Genomic DNA, 22161 nt, shown 5'->3' on the forward strand with positions numbered 1-22161 from the left:
CGAGGGGGGAGATCTCTCCAGCGCCAGAGGAGGGTGAGCGGGTTATCTTCCGCTCGCACTGCGTGCGCGCATTGGGGCTGCCGGCGAGCAGCTTCTTCCGCTCCTTTCTGGCGTTCTACGGCCTCCAGCCGCACCACCTCACGCCCAATACGGTGGTGCTGTTGTCCGCCTTCGTGGCCTTGTGTGAAGGCTTCCTCGGAGTCCTCCCCACCCTCGAGCTCTGGGGGGAGTTCTTCTACTCCAAGCTCGGCACCCAGGCTGCAGGCGTGCCGGCTCAGTGCGGCGCGTTCATCGCCGTGCGGAGGTCGGGGGTCGACAACCCCTTCCCCACCATCAAACTGATAAAGTCGGTGAAGATGTGGCAGCGATCGTACTTCTACATGAAGAGCGTCTTCACGAGGGGCGATTGGGTCAACCTGCCGGCTTTCGAAGCCGGCTCGCCGGCTGGGAGAATGCCCAACTGGTCATACCGGGCCAAGTCGCTGACGCTTGCGGGAGCCGGCGCCATCGTGCGACTCCGAGTGCTGACGCAGTCGGAGGGCTTGACTGGTCCGGACCTGCTGGCCGCCTTCGTGGCGCGCCGAGTTCTCCCGCTCCATGGCCGCCCCCACATGATATGCCAAATGAGCGGGCACCGTGACCCGAGTCGGATGTGCACCAAGGACATGACTCACGAGGAGGTGGCCTACATGGTGAACTACCTCTAGGACAGCAAGCTCCTGGAGGACTGGCGGTTCGGCAAGGAGCCGTACTCCTGCGCCAACCCCCCACCCACAGTGAGTTGCCTTTCCTTTCTTTCTTCGAATTGTCTTCTTTCTTGCCGAGTTTGTTTTGTGCGACCTGACCAGTCTGCTTTGGTCAGAATCCCCTCCTCCATCCACCAGCCGGCACCACGGGGCCGGACCGCGAGTTCCTTGCCGACCGGGCAGAGAGCGACGTCGATGACCCCAATCTGGGGGCGGCGGCTTTGGAAGACGACGCCGAGGGAGGAGGCGGCCCGCGGCTCGGGGCCAGTCCAGAGGACTGGTCTGATGATGAGGAGGAGGTCACCCCCCTCCACCGGCCAGGAGCCAGCCATCCCAGCGCGGGCTCTTCTGCCGCGCCGGGTGCTCCAGGCGGCGGGAAGAAGCGCAGGGCCGTGCCGACTTTGTTCGGCAGTCGGTCAAAGAAGCCCAAGAGTTTGGCTGCGGCGACCAAGCGGGACGAGACGGCCGCGAAGGCCATCCGCTTCCGCAAGGAAGTAAAGAAGCCGCCACTGGTCTCCGCGTGAGTATTCCGTCTTAACGCTTTATTCTTTCTTTGTAGCTTTGTCTGAGTCTTTTACTTGCTTCCCTCGCTTCAGGGCTCCCCTCACTCTTGAGAGGGTTGTCGCCGCCTCCGTCATGGGGTCAGCGGAGACGTCTGCCACCACTCAGCGGATTGACCCCGCCGCCGACCTCCGGGAGGCGACAGAGCAGAACGCGCAGGAGAAGCGCAATGAGGAAGAGGCTGCCCGCCTGGAGAAGGTGGAGGCCGATAAGGCGGAGGCCTCCACCAAGAAGAAACTGGTGGAGGCCAAGGCCGCCGTCACGACGAAGCGGCAGGCTGAGGAGGCCGCGCACCGCCAATCGGCGGTGTTCGTCACCCCGCTGAACTCTGCGCCACCGCCTCCGGAGTTCACGGGGCAGACTGGGGAAGCCAGCGGCGAGAACCCCATCATGGAGAGGGAAGGCGGCGACTATTCCACGCCGGACGTGATCGTTCTGCCGCCACCTCCGCCGCCGTCTGGGGGTGCGCAAGGCAAACAGCCGGCGGACCCGCCGGTGTCGCCGACTGAAGACGAGGCCGTGGCGAGGCTACTCCTTCAAGTCGGCTCGCCAACGCGCCACCGTCTTGAGAAGGCGACTTCGGCGCCACGCCCCCTGGAGACCGGCACCGCCAGCTCGGCGATCCCAGACGCCGAAGCAACGAGCGCCCCGCCCATTGGGTGGGTGCGAGGAGGCGGCACGGGGCCGCTAAACCAGGCGCTTTTGGACGTCCAGACGAAGCTGCGAGCTGAGGGTGACGCGATCCAGAACTGCACCAAGGCATACCTGGCATCGCGGGCAGCCGTCCGGGTATGCTTTCTCTTTGGTCCTTCTTTTCTTCTTCCTCTCTGTGGGGGCGCGCCAGCGCACCCACTGGGTGTAGTCCCCAAGTTTCAGGCCGGCTGCTGAGCAGGCGGCCCGGAACTCCAATTGGTGAGTTCCGGGTACTTACTTTTGTCTGAAATATTTGTCGCAGGACTACCACAACCTCCGTGTCACTACCTTCAACCGCAACATTGAAGAGCTGGGCAAGCGGACCGCCGACTTGTCGGAGAGCCGGAGTGAGTCCTTTTTCTTCTTTGCGGGGGCGCGCTGGCGCACCCGCGGGCTGTAGTCCCCGAGATTCGGGCCGACTACTGAGCAGTCAGGCCGGATCTCCCTGGCGACCTTCTTTATTGATGACTTAACGCCTTCTTTCTTCCTTCTCTTCAGGAGCCAATGCTGCTCTTCAACAGCAGCTGAGCGAAGCCAACTCCGTGTTGCGTGCCAAGGGGGAGGAGTGCAGCAAGCTCGCCACAGAGCACGATCTGCTGGCCACACAATTGGTAGAGCAGAGGGTGCTGCTTACGAAGACGCAGAAGGAGGCGGAAGAGGCGAAAGCCGCCCTCCTGGCCGAGTTCACGAGCGAGCGCTCCTCCTGGACTGACAAAGAGGCAATGTTGGCCTCCGGCTTCCATGAGATTGAAGACATTGTTGATGGTGGGTTTCTTTACTTTCTTTCTTCGAGCTGCCGATTATAAGTCGTGCCGACTCCTGATTTTTGACTTGCTTCTTCATTCTTTCCGTCTTGGTAGACTTCTTCCCTGGGCACTCGCAGGCCGCCATCCAAGCCATCGAGGCTGACCGTGAAGGTCGGAGGGCGGAAGGCGCAGAGATCGCCGCCGACGCCCCCCGAACCCTTGATGAGCATATCCTGGGCATCGGGGCTCGCCTTCGGCCGGCTTACCGGATGTTGCACCGGCTTCAACATGTCGGCGCCCAGGCGATTGCTGCCCTGTGGCCGGACATGCAGGCTCCGCGCACCCCCAGTCAGACTGCCGACTGGCTGGAGGTCGCGGCTGGTCGTCTTGAGGCCTGGAAAGGTTCCTCGGCCCGAGCTGGAGCGCGCCGGGCCTTGGAGTTCGTCAAGGCGTGGTATCCGGGGTTGGACCTAGATCGGCTGGCCACACTCCGGTCAGAGGCCCAGCCGAAGCTGGCAGCCGCGGAAGATGCCCTCGTCAAACGTGCCGCGGCGATCGCCGAGTACAACGACACCAGCATCTTCGTCCCCGAGCGGGCTGAAGACGGCGAGGAGGTACCGACGGAGTGGTTTGGGATGAACCCAGACTACGGCGAGGACTCGGCGGACGTGATCGGCTCCAGCGTCGAGGAGGAAGGCGAGGCGGAGGACGGAGGCGAGATGGAAGCACCAGAAGACGGAGTAGACGGCCAGCCTCAGCTCGACCGCGCCTCCAGCAACGAGCCGCGTGCGACCGAGCCGACTGCCGCCGGAGGCAATCAAGCCGAGACTGCCCAGCCGGCCGCCCCAACGCCTGACGCTGCCGCCTCCTCTGACCCTCCGAATCTGTCTACCGCTTCCTAAGCTGCCGCCTTATCTTTATTTTAACTGCTTTAGTAGTCTTTGAAGAACTCATTAGTTCGCACAATTCCACCCGCGGGGTGTATTTTGAACTTCTGCTCGAAGATTCGGCCAAGGGCCTATGTTATGTAAATATTTATCTGAATTCTATCTTTTCTTGCTCCTTGCTCTTTTGGCTTTTTCCTTTGCCGCTTTCCCTTAGTTGCCTGTCTTGCCAGTCGGACAGCCGCTCTGCGGACTGCCGTTGGATCAAATGCTTGGCTGCTTTGGGAAGGCAAGTACTTAGCCGTTTTAGAGTTTTTGAGCAAGTTGAATAGAAGGCGGCAAGCCGACTATTCAAGAGTCGGTTTGCGAAAAAAAAGGCTGGAAGCCGGCTTAAGCTATGTTTTATGCTTTGAGTCCTTAGCCATTTTTCATGCGAGCGCCCATTCTACCTTACTCCTGCCCACCGTACAGTCGCTCTGCGAGCTGCGGCTTCTGACAGGAGATGGCTTAGGCACCACACACTACTTGTCTGGCTGCAGGAAGCATTTCATAGTGCAAGGCGGCAAGTCCCCGGGCCGACCTGTCGAGCCCGGTGCCATGCGGCATAACAAAGAGTAACATACTCGTAGGCATAATTTTGATCATATAGACAAAAGAGGGCAGTCCCCGAGCTTGTCTCAGGGGGCCCTAAGTCTTGGTACTTTAATACAAAAGGTAACGTGGTACATACTGCATCAGCTGTAAAATCTCCGGAGGAGATTTGCATTCCATGGCCGCTCTGTCTCTTTGCCGGAGTCGTCCCTCTTGCGTGCTCGGGGCTTCTGAGCGTCAATCAGGTAGTAGGAGTCGTTGCCCAGTATTTTGCTGATAATGAAAGGGCCTTCCCAAGGCGCCGACAGCTTGTGCTGGTCGGCTGTTCGCTAGATCAGTCAGAGCACAAGGTCACCCTCTTGGAAAGATCTCGGCCTGACCTTCCTGTTGTAGTATCTGCGCAGGCTCTGCTGGTAGATGCTGGACCGGCTAAGTGCCAACAGCCGGCCCTCTTCCAGCAGGTCGACGCTGTCTTGTCGTGCTTCTTCTGCTTCTTCCTCGGTGTACATGGTGACTCGCGGGGAATCGAACTCTATGTCTGTTGGGATGACGGCTTCAGCACCGTAGACAAGGAAGAAAGGCGTGAAGCCGGTTGACTTGTTTGGAGTCATGCGCAGACTCCAGAGGACGGCTGGCAACTCATCGAGCCAGCAGCCAGCCGAGCGCTCCAGAGGCTCGATCAGTCGGGGCTTGATGCCGGACAGGATGAGGCCGTTTGCCCGCTCCACCTGGCCGTTTGACTGTGGATGGGAGACGGATGCTAGGTCCAGTCGGATGCCGAGTGTCACACAGAAACGGGCCAAGGCGCCCTTGGCAAAATTCGTGCCGTTGTTGGTGATGATGTTGTGTGGTATGCCGTACCGAATTGTGATATCGGAGATGAAAGTCACGGTAGTCGGACCGTTCAGTTTCTTGATTGGCTTCGCTTCTATCCACTTGGTGAACTTGTCCACTGCGACAAGTAAGTGAGTTAAGCCACCTCATGCCGTCTTGAATGGTCCCACCATGTCTAGACCCCAAACTGCAAAAGGCCAGGCAATGGGGATGGTATTGAGTGCAGAAGCCGGCTGATGCGGCTTGGAGTGGAACTTCTGGCACCCTTTGCATTTTTGGACCAACTCCTTGGCCTCTTCTAAGGCCGTTGGCCAAAAGAAACCATGTCGGAAAGCTTTGGTGACGAGTGCTCTTGAAGCCGCATGGTGGCCGCACTCGCCTTGGTGGATGTCTTTGAGAATTGCTTGGCCTTGCTCTGGCTCTACACAGCGCTGGTAGACACCAGTGACGCTGCGCCTGACCAGCTCTCTGTTGACTATGGTGTAGGCTGCCGCTCGACGTTGTACTTTCCGAGCTAAGGTCTCATCAGTTGGCAGCTTTTTGCTCACCAGAAATTCGAGGATGGGCTGGGCCCATGACGGTGCTGCTATTTCTTCGACTGCCAGAACTGTGACTTGGACGAGGGCGGCTGGGCTGGGAGGCGGCGGGTTGGAGTCAACAACCGCTTGCTGGGTTAATGAAGTCCCCGGGCTGACTGGCGCGGCTCTTGGGCCAAGTTCTGGAGTCTTTGAGCCCGCCGCCGTAGTTCCCGGGCCGGGCTCTGCAGTCCCTGGGCCGGCCTCGACTGTGGCGGCTTTGGAGCCATCTGCCAAAATCCCCATACCGTCTGCCGGGGCTCTGGAGTCAGATCCGACTTCTTCGGGAGGAGCCGGCACGAAGATGGAGTCTGATTCTGGTGAAGGCTTGACAGACGGCTTGAGGAGGCGTTGAAGGGCGACGCCGGATGGTATTGCTTGGCGGGTAGAGCCGATTCGTGCCAAGGCGTCTGCTTGGTCGTTGTCGTTTCTTGGCACATGGAGGAACTCGCACCCCTCAAAATACCCACTGAGTTGCTGCACGAGGAAATGGTAACTCGCCATGTTTGCATCTCTGGCGTCCCAATCGCCAGACGACTGTTGGACCACTAAGTCTGAGTCGCCATAACACAGGATCCGGCGAATGCCGAGTTCTTTGGCAAGCCGAAGCCCGTGAATGAGCGCCTCGTACTCGGCGACGTTGTTGGAGGCGGCAAAATGGATTTGCAGTGCGTATTTGAGCTTGTCGCCTTTAGGAGAGGTGAGGACGACACCGGCTCCCAAGCCGGTGCGCATCTTGGAGCCGTCGAAATTCATCCGCCAATGGGTGGAGTCGGGCGCTGGAGGTAGGTACTGGGTCTCAGCCCAGTCAACGAGAAAGTCGGCCAGTGCTTGTGACTTGATGGCGGTGCGGGGCTGGTAGTGGATGGTGTAGGGAGCCAGCTCTATGGCCCACTTGGCCACTCGGCCAGAAGCATCTCGGCTTCCGATGATCTCGGCAAGTGGGGCCGTGCAGACCACAGTGATTGGATACTCTTGAAAGTAAGGCTTCAATTTCTTGGCGGTAAAGTGCACGCCATAGCACATCTTCTGGTAGTGGGGGTAGTTTTGCTTGGAGGCCGACAGTACTTCGCTCAGGTAATATACCGGTCTCTGGACAGGTAGTGCCTTGCCTTCCTCCTTGCGTTCCACTACAATGACCGTGCTGACTACCCGGCTGGTGGCGGCGATGTACAGGAGCATAGGTTCCTTAGGAGTCGAAGCCGCTAGAACAGGTGGAGTAGTCAGCATCTTCTTCAACTGGAGAAAAGCTTCGTCCGCCTTGTGGTTCCACTCGAAAAAAGTGGTCTTCTTCATGAGTTGGTATAAGGGGAGAACTTTCTCGCCCAGCCGACTGATGAATCGGCTGATGGACGCCAAGCGGGCGGTGAACTTTTGCACGTCTAGCAGTCGGCTGGGTACCTCCATCCTCTCAATGGCCTTGATCTTTACAGGGTTGCATTCTATGCCGCGTTCAGAGACCAGGAAACCAAGGAGTTGGCCGGCTGGTACTCCGAAGACGCACTTCTCGGGGTTGAGCTTGATCTGGAATCGGTGCAGGTTCTCAAAGGTCTCCTTGAGGTCTTCCAGCAGTGTTCCACGCTTTTCCATCTTCACCACCACATCGTCCACGTAGACGTGGGCGTTTCTCCTGAGTTGCTTGAGGAGGCACTTCTGCATGCAATGCTGAAAGGTGGCACCGGCATTCCTCAAGACGAACGTCATGGTGAGGTAGCAGAAGGCTCCAAACGGCGTGATAAAGGCGGTCTTCAGTCTGTCAGCCGGGTTCAGCTTGATCTGGTGATATCCTGAATATGCATCCAAAAAGCTCAACAGCTCGCTCTGGCGGTGGAGTCTATCACCTGATCAATTCTTGGTAGAGCAAACGGGTCCTTGGGGCAGGCGTTGTTGAGGCTCGTGTAGTCAATACACATTCGCCACTGCTTGTTCTTCTTCAGTACCAGGACCGGATTTGCTAGCCACTCTGGAAAGAACACTTCCATAATGAAGCCGGCTGCTAGGAGTCAGGCTATCTCTTCTCCGACAACTCTTCTCTTCTCTTCTGACAGGCGGCGCAGGGGCTGCCTGACCGGCTTTGCATCAGATCGGACATGTAACTTGTGCACGGCGAATTCCGTCGGTACACCTAGCATGTCTTTGGGGGACCATGCGAAGATGTCCCGATTCTCACGGAGGAAATCGACGAGCTCACCTTCCTATTTGCTGTCGAGGTTTGCGCCTACGACAGCGTACCTCTCTGGGTGCTCCGGGTCCAAGGGTATCTTCTTTGTCTCCTTGGCCGGCTTGAACGAACCCTCAGCCTCCGACTCCTTTGGGTTATGCGACACCTCTGGCTGCTTGCCGGCCATCGCCACAACCCGGTCAAGGAGCCGCTTCTCGACTGCGATTACTAGGGATTCGGCTAGCCGACTACTCTCAGCCGCACAGGCAGACGACCTCCGGTAGTCGCCGGCTATGGTCAGAATTCCCCTGGAACTGGGCATCTTCATTTTGAGGTAGGCGTAGTGGGGGACCGCCATGAACTTGGCCAAGGCGGGTCGGCCAAGTAGTGCATGGTATGGGCTCTTGAGGTCCACCACCTCAAACCAAACTGACTCTCGGCGGAAGTGGTCCTTGTCTCCAAAGAGGACGTCCATCAGGATCTTGCCGATTGGTGAGCAAGAAAGCCCAGGAACAATGCCGTGGAACACGGTCCGGCTGTTTTGAAGCTGTCTTTGCTTGATTCCTAATTTCTCCATGGTGTCCTTGTACAGAATGTTGATGCTGCTGCCTCCGTCTATCAAAACTCGCGAGAAACGAGCGGCTCGTCTATCCGTGGTAAAGGTGGCATCCAAGACCAAGGCATAAGAGCCCTGCTCCAGCTGATAGGCTTCTCGGACCAGTGCATGAACTCTGGCGTCTCTGATGCTACTGCATTCACCTCTTGTCGCTGCAGCCGCCTGCTACGTCGATCATCAGCCACGCTGGTAAATACCACGTAGGCTCCGTGCTCTTCGGGGTATTCGTCTTGTACTGCGCCGACTGGCATGACAGCCAGCTGCTGGGGCGGAGGCGGAGGCGGGTGCCCAGCAGGCGGGGGAGGCAGGAGGCCATCTCCTTTGGCGATCCTGGTGAGCCAGTGGCACTTCCGGGTGGTGTGATTTGACGGCTTCGCGCCGCTATGGAACTTGCAAGGACAATCCAGGGTCTGATCGTATGAGAAGGCCGGCAACCAGTTGGGCTTGCCACCTTTCTGTCGTTTGGGTGAAGGCTGCCCATCCGGCTGCTGGGCTTCGACTGTCGTGACCTGCCAGCTGCTGGAAGCCGGCTGCAGGGCCTTGCACTTGTGGTCGCTCTGCTGTTGCCGCCGATTGGCATCTCCTGCCGGAGTTCTTGGAGCCTGAGGGGCCACTTTGCCAGTTGCCTAACTTGAATTTCCGCCTTCATGGAGGAGTCGGCCGTGGCGTACTTGTCTGCTATGATCAGCAGCTCGTCGAGGGTTTCTGGCTCGTCGTAGAGGAGCTTGTGCTTGAGGAGGGTGCCTTCTCTACACCCGGCGGTGAAGTACTCGATAGCCTGCACCTCGTGCACGCCCTCGCAGGAGTTCCGAAGCTCGGCCCAATGCGTGAGGTAGTCGCGAGTCGACTCGTTGGGACCTTGCATGCACAAGGAAAGCTGTCGAGGCTTGGGAGGACGCTTGTACGTGCTGGTGAAGTTGCGGATGAATGCTTCGGTGAAGTCGACCCAGCTGTTGATGCTGCGGGGCTTCAGGCTGTTCAGCCATGTCCGGGCCGTGCCCTGGAGCATGAGCGAAATGTATTTTACGGCGACACGCTTGTTGCCATTTGCTATGCTGACAGTCGTGGAGTAGTCGACCAGCCAGTCTTCCGGCTTCACGGAGCCGGTGTAATTGGGCGTGTCTCTTGGGAGCATGAACCCTTTGGGAAAGGGCTCGTCTTGAATGTGGGGCCCAAAACAAGGCGGACCCAATTCGTCTTCTTCTTCCAGCGCTAGGGATCGGTGAAGTCGGTCGATCCGGTGGCAGGCGTCGTTTTCCCCGACTCCCTCTCGGCGGCCAAGGCGGTCGCCGAGAGTCGGATGATCAACAGGCGGCAGGGAGACTCGCCTTTCCTTGCGAGGAGGAGGAGGCGGACAGTCGTCCCGTCGTTCTACTCCTCTCGGGCGGCCGTCTCGGTCGTGCTCTATGGTAATGTGAGTCTGACTGTGGCTGACAGTCGGATCCTGGTCTCTCCTTACTCGGGTGCCGCCAGTCGGCGTCCGAGATGTGGCGCCTTGATCTCGGCGAAGGTCGTCGTTTTGCCGCTGCGGCGCCTCCATGCGGCAGCCGGCCTCGTTCTACGCGGCAGCTGCGTCAAGGAGCCGCTGGACCCGATCCATCATCAGGTGGCGCTCTTCGCCCTCGAAATTGTCCAGCTCGTCCGCCACCGCCTGGGCGGCTCGAATGTTCTCCGCAGGCGTAGCGTACACAGGGCGACCTGCCCCGAATAGGTTGGCGATGGCTACGCCGCGCTGCTGGACCGCGCCAAGGCGGCTGGGCCCAGCTGGGGCTGGCGAGCCGCCAACAGCGCGATCCATCTCTCGCTGGTAGGCTTCTGACAAGCGTCTCATGCTAGCCAGCTTCTTCCGGAATGGGCCCAGCTGGGGCTGGCGAGCTGAAGGCGGCGCGCCTCCAACGTCTCCGCGTCAGCGTCTTCCGGAATGGGCACAGTCAGGTCTTGTAGTGCCGCGCCAAGTGGGTCATGCGCTCCTCCGCCAGGAGGCTCGTCATGACTAATGACGAGCACCTCGGTGACGGTGCTTCCGTCGCTCTCCGCGCGAGGGAGAGGTTCGTCGTAGACCACCACATTAGTGGGGAACGCGTCGAGCGACGCGGTGTCGGAGTCGACCAGCATCGGGTCGGTGGAACCTACAGACTCCAAGTCCACGGCAGGCTCGCCGGCGACATGGAGTTGGTCGAGGAGGCCCGCGAGGAGGCTCTTGGAGCCGCCCGTGCCTGCGTTGGATGCAGGTTTGTCGGAGAGGCGAACCTCGCCGACAAGTTCGGCGAGGCAGCTGGCTACGCAGGCGATCTCAACACCGTGCAGCGCGTCAGCGCAAACTCCGTCTGGCGTGCCTGGCTGGCTGTGCTCGCCAGGGAGGAAAAGGGTTCCCGTCCAGAGCAGGTCTCCGGACGGTGGTGCACCATGCCCCACGGTGGGCGCCAAATGTCGGGGGTTGGGTGCGACATATGCCAAAGGATGACTTATCATGGTGGGGACGAGTAGAACGTCGCCGGTGCCTGGAAACGGGATGAGGCGAATACATGCACGCCGGCGAATCTTACCCAGCTTCAGGGCTCTCCGGGGAGATAATACCCCTACTGCTGCTCTACGGGGTCTCCGCATGATCACTATGGCAAAGTGTTTACACGATTGCTCCTTGAGCTGTTTCCTAGAGGTAGGAGAAGGCAAGGCTAGCTCTCTCCTTCCTATATGATCTGGTCTAGTGCTAATGTATTCCAACCCTTTGCATGGGTGCCCTGGGGGTTTATATAGGCCTACCCCCCAGGGGTACAATGGTAAGATGGCTGGACGCGGGCCCAGCCGTCAATGCCTCCAGCCTCCGTCTTCTCCGCCGACTGGTGGGCCCCGCCGACTGGCTCGGTATGGAGCCGACAGGCCGCGTCCGCCGCGGGAAGGTCTTGTCGGCTGCTGATTACTGTAGTCGTGCTTTTAATGACGCGGGCTTGGTCATGAAGTCGTGGCAACAGCCCCGCCGCCTGGCGGGCGATCACTATTGCCACTCTCCGTCACATCTGGTTAATGGCACGTGGGCCCCCGGGGGAGGAGCTGGCCGACTCCCAACGGGTCCGACTGGTGGCGCACTTGACGTCTTCTGGGGTCCCGCTGGCTGGTGGGACCCGCCACCCCAGGGTCATACAGACAAGCCGTCGTGGGCGTAGGATTCGGTCCACCGGTGCTGATGTCAGGGCCGGCATGGCAACAGTGCCACGCCGCACGGAGATCTCCGCGGGTACGGCGTACTGTGGCCATGCCTGCCTCTGGAAAGGGGCGGGAGCAGGCTTCACTATAGCCACTCCCCTGTCCTGTCCCTCTTGATGAGGACATGGGGTTTGTTGGAGTCGTGGGCCGACTCCCCAGGGCCGGCTTCTCGGGAAGCCGTTAGTCAGGAGTCGGCTTATCCTGAAGTCGTTCCTGGGACTCGGCCGCGAGTGGCTAGTCGGTTGCCTTGCCGCCGACTTCTCAGAAGGCGGCTCTTTGTCTCGGGGTCTTGAGGGGCACAGCCTGCCCCGATGTCTTGAAAGGTTCTGGGACTCGGGTTAGCCTACCCGTGGCCCATTACTCCGACAGGAAGTGTAGGTATGTTCTGATGGCTCTCTCCACGAATGAAGAGTGGGTGGAGGGGTATATATAGCCTCCACACAAAAACTAACCGTCACACACAATTTACCAATCTCGGTGAGACCGAATTGAAAAACTCGGTCAGACCGATTCAGCAAATCTAGTGACCGTTAGGGTTTTCGGTGGGACCGACTAGATCAACTCGGTGGGACCGATGTGCTAGGGTTAGGGTAAATCCAAAACTCGGTTTGACCGATTACTCAAACTCGGTGGGACCGATTTGGGTAATAAGCGAAACAGAGAGTTGGCCAAGCAAACTCGGTGGGGCCGATTGCATATTTCGGTGGGACCGAAAAGATTGCAATAGGTAACAGAGAGTTTGCAAGGCCATCTCGGTGAGACCGAGATCCCATCGGTGAGACCGAACTGATTAGGGTTTCTGGCAGTGGCTATGTCAACTGAACTCGGTGGCTCCGAATAGAAAGAATCTGTGGGGCCGAGTTTGACTTTTGGTTTAGGTCATATTTGGAAGTGAGAATGTGGTTGAGGGCTTTGGATTATATCACTAAGCACTTTGAGCAAGCAAGCCATTAAGCAACACCTCATCCCTTCTTAATAGTTTTGGCTTTCCTATAGACTCAATGTGATCTTGGATCACTAAAATAGAAAATGTAGAGTCTTGAGCTTGAAGCTTGAGCTAATCCTTTCTTCTTAGCATCTTGAAGGGGTTCCATATCCTTTAGTCCATGCCACTTCATTGTTGAACTTATCTGAAACATACTAGGTAAAAGTGTTAGTCCAACAAGAGATATGTTGTCATTAATTACCAAAACCACCTAGGGAGCACTTGTGCTTTCACATTGCCACAAACCCTAATCAATTCGATCACACTGATGGGATCTCGTTCTCACCGAGATGGGCTTGCAAACTCTCTGTTGCCTATTGCAATAATCTCGGTCTCACCGAGATATGCAATCGGTCCCACCGAGTTTGCTTGGCCAACTCTCTATTTCGCTTATTACCCAAATCGGTCCCACCGAGTTTGAGTAATCGGTCAAACCGAGATAAGGTTTTACCCTAACCCTAGCACATCGGTCCCACCGAGCCGATCATGTCGGTCCCACCAAAAAGCCTAACGGTCACATTATGAACTGAATCGGTCTGATCGAGTTTTCTGACTCGGTCCCACCGAGTTTGGTCAATTGTGTGTAACAGTTAGATTTTGTGTGGAGGCTATATATCCCCCTCCATCCACTCTTCATTCATGGAGAGAGCCATCAGAACATGCATACACTTCCAACTTACATTTTCTGAGAGAGAACCACCTACACTTGTGTTAAGATCGAGATTTTCCACTCCAACCACATAAATCTTGATCTCTAGCCATCTCCAAGTTGCTTTCCACTCAAATCATATGTCCACCAAATCCAAATCAGTGAGAGAGAGTTGAGTATTGGGGAGACTATCATTTGAAGCACAAGAGCAAGGAGTTCATCATCAACACACCATCTATTACCTTTTGGAGAGTAGTGTCTCCTAGATTGGTTAGGTGTCACTTGGGAGCCTCTGTCAAGATTTTGGAGTTGAACCAAGGAGTTTGTACGGGCAAGGAGATCGCCTACTTCGTGAAGATCTACCATGGTGCGGCAAGTCCTTCATGGGCGATGGCCATGGTGGGATAGACAAGGTTGCTTCTTCATGGACCCTTCGTGGGTGGAGCCCTCCGTGGACTCGCGCAACCGTTACCCTTCGCTGGTTGAAGTCTCCATCAACGTGGATGTACGATAGCAGCACCTATCGGAACCATGCCAAAAATCACCGTGTCTCCAATTGCGTTTGCAAACTCCAATCCCATCCCTTTACATTCTTGCAAAGTTGCATGCTTTACTTTCCGCTGCCCATATACTCTTGTCATGCTTGCTTGATATGTATTGTGAATGTTTAAACATGTGCTAATACTCCACCTTAACTTGAAGAAAATAAAAACTGCCACTTCTCTTTGCTAAGTGTCTATTCACCCCCTCTAGACACCTCTTTTCGATCCTTTCACATACCGATGGACAAAGGGAATTACGTATGTTGTCATAACGATTCGACCGATAAAGATCTTTGTGGAATATGTAGGAGCCAATATGAGCATCCAGGTTCCGTTGTTGGTTATTGACCGGAGAGGTGTCTCGGTCATGTCTACATAGTTCTCGAACCCATAGAGTCCGCACGCTTAACGTTCGATGACGATATAGTATTATATGAGTTATGTGATTTGGTGATCGAATGTTGTTAGGAGTCTCGGATGAGATCACAGACATGACGAGGAGTCTCTAAATGGTTGAGAGGTACAAATTGGTATATAGGACGATGGTATTCGGACACCGGAATTGTTTTGGAGGGTACCAGGTACATATCGGGTCACCGGAAGGGGTTCCGGGCACCCCCGGCAAAAGATATAGGACATATGGGCCAAGAGGGGAAAGGCCCCAGCCACAAGGGGCTGGTGCGCCCCCCATATGGGCCAGCCAAGGTGGAGAAGGAAAGGGGAAGGAGGAAAGGAAAGAAAGGGAATAGGATACTTGAATAAGGAAGGGGGGCGCACCACTTGGGAGGACCCCAAGTAGGATTCGGCCTACTTGGGCGCCCTCCTAGCTGCTCCCTGCTCTCCCCACCTATATATATGTGGGAGGGGGCGCCTAGCACAACTAGACAATTGCCTAGCCGTGTGCGGCGCCCCCCTCCACTGTTTACACCCTCGGTCATATTTTCATAGTGCTTAAGCAAAGCCCTGCGAGGATCACTTCACCACCATCGCCACCATTGCCGTCGTGCTGACGGAACTCATCTAGTACCTCGACGTCTTTCTGGATCAAGAAGGTGAGGGGCGTCATCGAGCTGAACATGTGCGGAACTCGGAGGTGCCGTACGTTCGGTACTTGATCGGTCGGAGCTAGAAGAAGTTCGACTACATCAACTGCGTTGTCAAACGCTTACGCTTATGGTCTATGAGGGTACGTGGACACACTCTCCCCCTCGTTGCTATGCATCTCCATGGATAGATCATTGCGTGTGCGTAGATTTTGTTTTTTGTTTTCCATGCAACATTTCCCAACAGCATGCTGGATAGAGGTCGATGTGTGGAGTAATAGTAGTAGATGCAGGCAGGAGTCCGTCTATTAATCTTGGACATGATGCCTATATACATGATCAGCCTTGGATATCGTCATAATTATTTGCTCTTCTATCAATTGCCCAACAATAATTTGTTTCCCCGCCATATGCTATTTTCTCGAGAGAAGCCTCTAGTGAAATCTACAGCCCTGGGGTCTATTTCCTATCATATTATTTTAGATCTATTAATCCAAAAATCCAAAAATACTTTGCTACACTTTTTCTTTATTTATTTATTTTTTTGTTTTTGCTAGATATATTTATTCAATCTCATGCAATTTACTCTATCTCAATACCGAGGAGAGATTGACAACCCCTCTTACGCGTTGGGTTGCAAGTTTTGTGGTTTGTGTGCAGGTGTTGTTTACATAGTGTTGCTTGGTTCTTCTAATGAACTGATAACCTTTGTTTCATAACTGAGGGAAATACTTACCGTTGGTGTGTTGTATCATACCCTCCTCTTCGCGGAATTACCAATGCAAATAAGCAATCGGTGCTCGAGCCAAACGAAAGAAGAACGCAAACACAACAGTTTACCCGGATTCGGGCCACCTTGCGGTGTAAGACCCTACTCCTGCTTTGTGTGGATTGCCTCGTGAGGGAGGTTGAGTACGTGTGTACAAGGAAGACAAACTACCTCGGGAGGCTCGGATCGCTCGAGGGATCTCCCAGGTCTCCACCCCTTTCTACGGTGGAGTCTAACCTATACTTATACTTGCCCTGGTCCTCTTCCCCCGAAAACTCTAGGCGGGAAGGGTTGCCACAACGACCAATTTCGAAGGGAAACAAGAGTACAATTTATCCTGACTAAAGGTGGTCTTTGCCTACTAAAGCTCCCTGCCATGACGCATCGGTGGGCTCGGTGATGACCTCCATCCTGGCGAGCCCGTTGTCCTGGTCTTCTTGCACCAAAGTGGCAACCTTTGGGGCTTGCATTGGGAACTGACGCACTGTCCTTGCTCCCTTAGCACGAAAGAGGAAAACCTCCCTATCTGTGCATGTTGGTGCCCTTCTGGCTCCGCTCGTCGCCACGGGCATCACCCACGTGAAGCAGCAGGACCGCGTGACTATTCTGCCTGATCCTTGATCTACACGCCTCCGCGAGAGGCCTCGGGAAGCCGCCTCGCGAGGCCGCCGATGGAGCTTGACGGTGCGCGCCTCGCGAGGGCCTTTCTCACGAAGCCTTGACATTGGGCCAGCTTGGGCCCTCTGCTAGTGTTGCGCCCTGGCCGCAGGCAGACGACCCTGGGTACCCCCAGTCTTATGGGCCCGACAGTTAACAAATAAAAGACTAAGATGTCGATGCTTGCCATGAGGTTATATACATTTTAGCATGACACTCATGCTTTGATGATCACAACATAAGTACCTCCACTTGATGTCTCATTTCCATATCAATGGGTATTTTGCTACTAGTTGGAAGGTTACGTGAAATAATCGGTCGATTTTTTATCATGAGAAATGTCTCAATGCCTTAGAAATTGAAAGGACTATGGATTTTTAACTCCAAAATCTGGTTATAGCAAGAAAATAAGTTAAATCACACGTTTGGGCAAATCTTCGTACCATTTGACAAAAATATAGAATTCCTTTCAAGGCGATGACTGCTAATTTCCATTTTAAGTGCGACAAGCATCATTGTTTCCTAATATGGTAGACTTGATGAGATCCAATCCATTTGTTTTATACTCGCTTTCTAGCCCAAGATATATTGTGCACTGTCATATTTATGTAAAAATAAGCATTATCAATATTAGTTCTTTTGAGGCCCCCAGTTCTGGTTATTTGACTAGAGGTTTGTTTTCCCGATAAATTGGCAACAATGTCCTAAGTTACAAAACAATAATATTAAGAATAAAAGATGGGTCCCTTGCAAAAAAAGAATAAAAGATGGGTATCCACTGAATAAGACCCAATACGATTTTTGGCCAAATCTCCACCTAGCAACAATAGAAATTAGTTTGTTGTTGTCGGCCCTTCCCTCGCTTACAAACCCTAGCCCTACAAGAGAACATATGCTAACCCTTGGATCTAATCGAATGGTTCTCATCATTTACGCCGTCCTATACATACCCTATCTATCCCTAACCCCACACTCCCAACCGAGGTCCGACGCCGTCGGCCTTCCCTCACTTACAAACCCTAGCCCTACAAGAGAACATATGCTAACCCTTGGATCCAATCCAACGATTCTCATCATCTACACCGTCCTATACATACCCTCTCTATCCCTAACCCCACACTCCCAACCAAGGTCCGCCGACACCCACCTCTTCTTCTAGCTGGAAACCTAGCCCACAATTCACTCGCCGTGCTAACCTCGATGTTACCAACCAGACCACTCAAGTCAGCTTCCTCTCCGGTATTGTCGCCGCATGTTCTTCCACAACTCATCATTTTTCCTCCTAATGGTCGGATCTAGTGTCAAACTCTTTGGAGAAGTCGGCAAACCCCTTATGGACACATATCCCCCCTAAAATTGCGACATGTTGGGCTAGAGAGGTCGCCGGTCAGCGAACCCTAAAGATCGGCCGATGCGTCGACATTCAAGGTTCTATCAAAATCGGCAGAGGTATGCACGAAATCCCCTTTCCATTCTTGACAATAGATAAACCGATTTTATGTTGTTTTATTTGCTAATTTTGACATAGGTGGTGATCCAATATTCAACGAATTTGGGAACTAGTATTTCCAGATAGGAAAATAAATCCTTGATATTGAAAGAATCAGTCAATTTCTTTTCTTTTTAGCTGATGAGAATCAATCCATATCTCCACCATGGTAAAGAAGGAATCACAAAAGACAAGGAGGAAAGCAAATACACACACACACACTAGTAGCATCAAATCCTTGGTGGTAGAAAAGGAAAAATCCCCTTTCTCCTAGAGCCGCGGGCGCGCGCAGGAGGCCTGACCTGATCGGAGCGGAGAGGAGAGCCAACCGCACATGCCTGTGCTGCGGGCGCGGCCCCACCTACCCCGCCCTAATATGCTCTCTCCCGAATCCCCACCTCCCCAGTCCCCATCTATAAAAGCCGCGCCCCTCCTCCTCTTCCCTTCCACGCAGCGACCAGTGGCCGTAGGTAGCACGCTCCCCCTCTTCCTCCTCTCCAAAGTCCACCGCCCTCCGTGCCGAGCAACCGAATCGGGATCGATCGTCTCCTCCCCGTCGCCGCCGCCTCGGGCTCGCTTGGTGCAGATCGGGACCCTCCGCCCGCCCCGACGGGCCGGATCCCGCCTTGCACCAAGTGAATCGGAGCCGGCGCAGCGACCCCGCCCCCGCCCCCGCCGCCAGAATTGGTTGACGCTCCGGTGACGTTGATTTCGGCCGCCTTCTTCCCCTGGTTCGATCGGTCCGACGCTGGTGATTGATTACTAACTACTCGCTGCCGGTCTTATGTTCGATTCCGTAGGTTCGCTCGTGCCTGTTGCGCGTTCGGATGTTTGCCTGGATTACGAAATTCGCTAGATCTAGATCTGGCGCCTGGATTTAATTGTTGCCTGTTTGATCTGACGGATTTTTTGTTGCCAAGCAAGATCTAATCCTTCTTTTTTGCCAGGATTCGTGCCATGCTATGGTGCAAATTGAGCCCCCAAATTGTGTTGCAGGGGAGGCCGTGGGACGCTATGAGATGGTTCGACTTAGTTGGTCATGACGCGAATTTCGATTTGGATCATGGGGCGGGTCTTGTGTATGGTACTGGTAGATTCAGTAGTATTTGGCGTGATTGGACTGTGGAGAACATTTATTGATGTAGATGGATGCTGGTATCGTTTTACTACTTGTAGCAGGGGCGTATCTCTGGCTAGCAGCTCTGTACTCTGCAGGTGACTGGTAATTGCGGTGGACTTGTTTTGGGAGGAGACATGCTCAGATGAGTTGCATGTGTATCCTTCCACATGCTTTATTTAGCACATTTGCTGTAGCCTGATGTGAATTGTCTTCAGGACAGATGCTAATTCCAGAGATTTGATTTGAAACCTGTAAGGTCTACAGTAGACTTGTTCTGTTCATCTGGGGAATTTCAGCCTTTTGATTCAAGACCTATCGGTATGGTTTGAGCTTTGATTTGTCAAAAGCTTACTACTCCCTCCGTCCGGGTGTATAAGTCATTCGCGTAGTTCTAGGTCATCGATTTGAGGAATTAAATATGTGTTATATGTCATGAAAAGTATACCACTAGATTTCCACGCGAATGTAGTTTCTAAATATATATTTTTTGTTACATATAATACATATTTAGATAGTTAAATTATTGACCTAGAACTACGTGAATGACTTATACACTGGGACGGAGGTAGTAAACCTTATTCAGCAGTGATCAAAGTGGATAGGCACAAGTATCAAAGTTTACATAGGGATAGGTGTGTAGTTGCTAACTTTTGTATAGTTTTAACTACACTGCATAGGGGTGTAGCGAGCTAATCTCGATCCCATCTGTGAATCTTGATAGGAGCAACATGTACGGTTTCCAATTTTGAAAGTGTGCCAAGTTTGTTGCTTCCTGGATGTTTCACTAGTCATATGCTGTACCACGTGGTCATTGTTTGTATCAGAATGAAGCAAAAGAGAAAAGTGAGTTTCTAACAGTAAATTGGTCGAATCCAAAGCGACTCTTCCGGTGTATGCAAGTTGAGATTAGATGTTTAATCATTTCCTGGCTTGTCAACAGTTTTCCCTCTGGGATGAATTGACAGTGTACGTTTGATTGTTGGGACGTCCGTTTTCCTGAATGGCTGTCATATTCTCTGAATACCGATGATTACGACCTGCGCTGTTGATATGAATAGTGAATCTAGCAGTACGAACCATAGTTGATCAAATAATTACCTATTTTAGTTGGAATCTAGCAGTACTAGGACTCGTTTGATCTAACAACTTTTGCCCATAAACCACGGTGGATTTTACAACTTTTGCTATCCGGAATCATTCTGAATGAAACCTGAAGACCATGTTTTTGTTTGGCAACTCGGGCAGTCTTTTCATCACTCTACAATAAAGGTCGGTCGTTTTCACTGTAGTAGAAAGTTTCGGGACATGGCTTTCGCCGTTGCCGCGATCTGACCGCAACCTAAATTGGCCGAGTCGACACTCACATACTGTAGGAGCTAAAGCGGGCCGGCATTAGGTTCCTCCTTTTGTTGGTCTTTTGCATACCAAAAGACTCGGTCAGAATATATGCTCCTGGATCGAGATTCTTTGCTGGATCGGCAAGCGAGGAGAAGAGGCAAGTAGCCGATTGGCACTGGCAGCAGCTGGTCGACCTTGTGAAAGTGGATTCCCTCTCCCTCTCGTCTCGAGCTGGCGCTCATCTTCGCACCGTGTACGTATGTGAGGTGAGGTGTGATCTTTTTTGCGGTTAGAATATCGTGGCAGCCTTGGTGAGAACGTGTCCTGCAAAGCAAAGCTGTCACGGAATATAAATTTGCCTGACGTCCTGGAGTCGAATGGATGAGGCAGGGCAGTCAGGCAGGCAGAGAATGGTGGAATTCCAGCTCTGGGCGGGCGGGCGGGTGATGTATCGTCCGCTGGTGGCGCTGGCGGTGGTAAAAGATTTCTGGTTCATCTTTGTGGCAAAGGTATACGTCACCGGGAATCAGAGACCGCGGCGGAGGGCGGGCCGGGCTGCTGACCGATGTACCTGCTTCATTCAAAAGAGTTGAAAACCTGGCACATCTTTGGTGAAACTTCAGAATCTCGCGGGCAGTTGATCCGGCCGAATTCAACCGTGAACAGTAGTACAGTACAGCGGCGGAAATGAAGCCGCGGATCCGTATGGGACCAGAAACACCAGACGGTACTGGAATGAACTTGAGTGATCTGTCGGGGCGGAACACATGGTGGGCGTCCGCTTGCGCTGTTCCGGGCGGTCGAGTCCAGGCCCCTGCCCGTCCGGCTCCAGCTCCAGGCGCTCTCCGCAGACCGGCCACAGGGGGAGCACGTGAGAAAAGGCATGAGATGCTCGCTCGGCCATGGTCCCCTCCCCTCCGACGCTGGCTGTAAATTCTCTGCCGATTTGGGGGGATCCCCTGCGGGATGTTTGCTGGTTGATTTATTATCTCGGGGGATTCAATGTGCTGCGCTGCTCGGCTGCACTGGCCACAGCCCATGGCTTGGACAATTAATCTGGTCAAATCTGACCATGTAAACGACCTTTCGCTTTCATTTAACATAGTAGTACAAATGCAGACCTTAGTTCACGTACAAACACCTACTATACTTAACCCTACGGAGGTATATACGCACACCATACTTCTATGAGCATATTTCAAATACTAACCAGGCACAACATCTTGAGATAGACGAAGTTGTTGTACAGACTCGTAGTCTATGGAAACGGTTTCTCCCACTGAACATACATCGTCGAAAAGCTTCTAAATAAATTCAGAAAAATTGCGACCACCGGTGTAATTCTAGGACTTAAACCCTGTGTTGGTTTCACCATAAAGAATCTAACCATTTGAGCTATGCTCAGTTTTGTAATTATATTTTTGTTTGAAAACCAAATGAACATGGTTATGTATCTTTGTAGAACACATATTCCAAGCAATGCCATTTATTATTCTTTTGAGGGTCCGCGGGTGATTTAATCGCTTTGAAGTGCAATCAAGCCTTCCGCACCTGGACCAGAGTTGATAGTCTTAATGGGCCATTAGGGTATGTCCAGCACTGACCCTCAAAACAACCGCATCTTTTTGGACCGCGTTGTTCGGACGTGTTGCTTCATTCAACGCGGGCTTGTATCGGTCTGTCGGGCGGTCTGGGTGTATTTTCTCATGCAAACTAGAAACAAATGTGGGTGGGCCTCGTGGACCGGACCGCTCCCAAGATCACGCCTGACCACACTGGCCCATCAAAAATCCTCACTCACCTCTCCCGCGTTGCTTTCCATTGAGCGCCCGCGCCGCTTGCCGCATCGCATTCATGCCAGCCAGAGTATGCGGCGGTCGACGTGATGTTGCGATTTGACCAGACGGGAGGGCGGCGCTGACGGACGTGGCGTCGCCGATACAGTGGTGACGCCACGT

General features: G+C 53.9%; 1 long non-coding RNA gene across 1 annotated transcript; it reads left to right on the forward strand.

The window, feature by feature from the left end:
• Positions 1–17928: 17928 nt before the first annotated feature.
• On the forward strand, positions 17929–19727 carry LOC125515906. The gene is made up of 2 exons (XR_007287166.1): positions 17929–18541; positions 18693–19727. It is a non-coding gene; the product is annotated as an uncharacterized LOC125515906 (long non-coding RNA).
• Positions 19728–22161: the final 2434 nt, after the last annotated feature.

Source organism: Triticum urartu, chromosome 6 (genome assembly GCF_003073215.2).
Source record: "Triticum urartu cultivar G1812 chromosome 6, Tu2.1, whole genome shotgun sequence".
NCBI lineage: Eukaryota > Viridiplantae > Streptophyta > Magnoliopsida > Poales > Poaceae > Triticum > Triticum urartu.